This window comes from Octodon degus, unplaced genomic scaffold (genome assembly GCF_000260255.1).
Source record: "Octodon degus isolate 3935 unplaced genomic scaffold, OctDeg1.0 scaffold00161, whole genome shotgun sequence".
In the NCBI taxonomy this organism is placed as follows: domain Eukaryota; kingdom Metazoa; phylum Chordata; class Mammalia; order Rodentia; family Octodontidae; genus Octodon; species Octodon degus.
In genome coordinates, this window is record NW_004524737.1 from 6,529,607 (window position 1) to 6,533,691 (window position 4,085).

Below are 4,085 nucleotides of genomic sequence, written 5' to 3' on the forward strand. Positions count from 1 at the left end.
GAGAAGAACCAAGGTGATTAACAGGGGAAAACATCATGCACATAAAATCAGGAAGTTGAAACCAATACCCAGATGATGTCATTTGATAGCAGCACATCCCTGTACCTTGCACATGGAAGGCAGGCCACAAATATTGTGCAGTGGGCAGAAAAGGAAGCCAAGTATGTACCACCTGCTTCTATTACTTCATTTAATACCAAAGTAGTTGCTTACTTGAGAAAATATTTTTTGTTTCTGATTTCTCATCTATAGTGAGGAGGCCATTACGCAAGGAAATTTCTAATAAAAAAGATAATACGTAAAAGATAGAGGAAATGTCCAATGTGTGAGATAAAGAGGAATAGTTATCAGAAAAGTGATCATGTGCCTGGTTTCCCTTGAATTCTGTGGTTTCAGGGCTACTACAATCAAGTACTAAGAGAAGGATCCTAGCTTTCACATTTCAAATAAGTTTAAAAAACCATGACAGTTTTTCTTTTAGAACAGAATTTTTTTCTTTTTTAAATAATTTTATTGAGAAACAAATACAATGAGATGGTTTCAAAACCAATTAGTAGGGCAGTTTCAATAATTAATACATGGCATATTGTTGTCTTCATAGTGTTTATTCATAGTACAAGTCGCAGACATGATATCCTATCCAAACACTATTAGTACAAATCTTTCTTCTCAATGAATTAAGAGAAAGTAGTTGTATATCTATCCTAACTATTTTGAATGTACAGATACAAAATGGTCCTTCATTTGAATCCCCTTTTTTTTTTAGTTTTGTCAGAGAAGTTGTATTCCATTGTCACTTAAATATTGTAGGTACGTGAATTCAGCAAAATATTCCAATATTGTCCAGTAGTCCATAATAGTAGTGGGTCATCCTCAGGATTGGCAATATCAGAAGTTGTTGACCTGAGCTCTTTACAGCTCAGTATACCAACATGGCTTCACCCCTTATACTTCGTTTTTGTTGTTTTTTTGTTTTTGTTTTTGTTTTTAACCTTTCTGCTGGATGGTTAAGACCAAGATAAAGCAAGACTTATGTAACAAGAAATATAACTTTTTATCTGATAAAGTCAGTCAAGTATCCTCAGGATTTATCCTGAAACCCAGTTCTGCACTTTGTAGATCCTTTGTCAGTGTCAGCTTTGTGGATGAGTCATGGCCATTGCTTGGCCAATTTGCTCTCTGTGAAACCTAAGCGAATGTTTTCTCTCCATGTGACTCTCCTTAGGCACACTTTCCTCTGTGGCCCCATAATCTCCTTGATCAGAAAGTTTGGGACACAACTGAGTTACAGGATATTACAGTACAGGTTCTCCTATGTCCTGAGTCCTCCTTGACCTTGAAAGGCTAGAGCCAAAATGTTGGCTGTTCTTGCAGACCTCCTTTTTCTCTAATTTTTGGTCTGTAAACTTAGGTTGTTAACCCTCCAGAGGAGAAGCTTATTATTATTACCCTACAACATATGCAGCTGAGCTTAACCTCACTATCTGTCTGAATATCAAACATCTTAGGCATAACATGGAACAGGTAATTTCCATCAAATATTGATATGTTAAACTTTAAGTCCCTACAGAATGTGAAGAAAAAAAAATTAAAAATATTTTTAAAAAGGAATAAACAATTACATATTTTTACACAGAAATTTAGAAATCTAAACATCTACAACATTGTAGCAGGACAGTCCTGTGACATGTTTTTTCTTTTCTCTTGTTTTCATTTATTAGTTGTTGTTTTTTTTAAAGACATTTACTTGAGAAACAGTATGGCAGCGATTGGTACGACGTGATAAGCAGTACATATCTAGAAGACCAGAATGACAGGCATTCCAAGTATGACCCTAGTAGTATACATTGCTACCTTCAGTGCAGTTGCTTAGTTCACAGGCAATGGCATATATAGTTAGTCAGCTTGAGAATCCTACTAATTAACTGCTAGTTTCAAAAACCTGCTGAAGATTCTCAGGATCATTGTCTTAACTGGAGCAGAATTTTTTCAGCGTTCACAAATAAACTTCAGATACAAATTCCTCCATTTTCTCAAACAAACAATTTGACTAAACTTAGATGATCTTTTGAGAGACATGACCTTAACTCTTAAAGAAACTGTAGCAAAAGTCTAATCATCTACTGTCTCATTGAAGAAGTGACTTTACTCCTAGAAATATGATTGAGGTTTCAGAAGTTCCCAGGGAGAGGCCACATCTTTTTCCTTTTTGCAGTTCCTCAGCACAGGACCCAAACAAGAGTATATACTCTGTGTGTGTTACTTGGCTGGAACAAGAGCTATGGCCAAGGTTCACATATGACAACATGAAAAGATTATTTTAAAGAAGAGCTGGAGGAGTTGCCCACTATGTGAAAGGACACCAACCATTTTCCTTGCATGAGCTATCCTGCAACATCTACTTTCTTTGTTGCTATTTAATGTTTTTGGTACTGGGAATCAAACCCAAGACCTCATGCTTGCTAAGCAGGTGCTGTGCCCCTGAGCTATGCCTGCAGTCCCTAACATCTACATTTGATCTTTTCAACTGTGGACATAAAGTTGCTTGATTAAAACTGTTAACAGGAGACGCGGATGGGGTGATTACCGCGAGGCTGGAAGCCAGCCTGGTTGCAGTGGCTTTTAGGCCTGTGGACACTACAGGAATGGCAGAGTTTGGGATCTCAGCTGGCCAGCTGGTGGCAGTGATCTGGGATAACTCAGCCCCCACAGAGGCTCTGAAAGATCTGGTGGATAAACTTCAAGTGTTAACTGGCAGTGAGGACCAAGTGTCTATGCAAAACATCAACCAACTGCTGCAATCTGCCCACAAGGAATCCAGCTTTGACATTATTTTGTTGGGTGTAGTCCCAGGAAGCTCAGCTTTGCACAGTACTGAGGTTTTGGCGGAGATAGCCCGGATCCTTCAGCCTGGAGGGTGTCTTTTTCCAAAAGAGCCAGTAGAGACAGCTGTAGTTAGCAATAGCAAAGTGAAGATGGCTTCTAAACTGTGTTCAGCCTTGACTCTTTCTGGTCTTGTGGAAGTGAAAGAGCTGCAGAGGGAGTCCTTAAACCCAGGGGAAATTCAGTCTGTCCAGGAACACCTGGGTTACCACAGCAACGGTCTGCTGTCTATTCAGATGACAGGCAAAAAGCCCAACTTGGAAGTGGGTTCGCCTAGTCAGCTCAAACTTTCCATTCCCAAGAAGGCTTCTCCTTCAGTGAAGCCTGCAGTGGACCCTGCTGCCACTAAGCTGGACTCATTCAGCCAATGGTATGGAGGACAAGAGCATGCCCCACACCTCACACTCTGTCTCTTCCTGGGTCAGCCTTGCAGTTGTTTCCCATGATCTCATTGACTCAAATGAACTGCTGGATCCAGATTTGAAAAAGCCTGATCCTGCATCCCTGCAGGCCTCTCCTGTAAAAAGGGGAAGAAGAGGAAGGCCTGCAAGAACTGCACATGTGGCCTTGCAGAAGAACTGGAGAAGGAGAAGTCAGAGGCGCAGAAGAGCTCCCAGCCCAAGTCCGCCTGCAGAAATTGCCACCTGGTTGATGCATTCCACTGTGCCAGCTGCTCCTACCTCGGGATGCCGGCCTTCAAGCCTGGGGAGAAGATGTTCCTGAGCAACAGCAACCTGCACGATACCTAGGAGGGACCCCAAGGCCGTGCCTGCTCTACAGCCACTCCTGACCCTCTCCTCCTGCCTTCTCTTAACTTGCCCACTTTGAAATCTGTAGACAGAGTGAGGGGGGCTGTGTGTGGTGCAGTGGTGGTAGTGGTGCTGTCTCGCAAAAGACCAAGGCGTGGTGGCACCTGGTTTCCCGAAGAGAACCAGCTCCTTGCTGAGTGTTGGGACCTCATGGGAAGATGCTGACTTACACTGCTGAGCCAGATATCCTGAGTATTTATAACCTGTGACAAGTTCAGTGACCCTGCCACCTTCTTGTCCTCCCAAGTTGGCAGGTAGTCAGCATATATTCTTGGTGACTTGAATCTACTTTCTTGTGACCTCAGGGCACCAGAGAGGCCACTGACTAGTTACTGTGGTCCCATCCTGTGTCCCTCTGTCCCATCCTGTGTGTCTTTTGTCATTTCTGTTCAC

General features: G+C 42.1%; 1 pseudogene; it reads left to right on the forward strand.

The window, feature by feature from the left end:
* Positions 1-2,606: 2,606 nt before the first annotated feature.
* LOC101560813 lies at positions 2,607-3,632 on the forward strand (annotated as a pseudogene).
* The last annotated feature ends 453 nt before the right edge of the window (positions 3,633-4,085 follow it).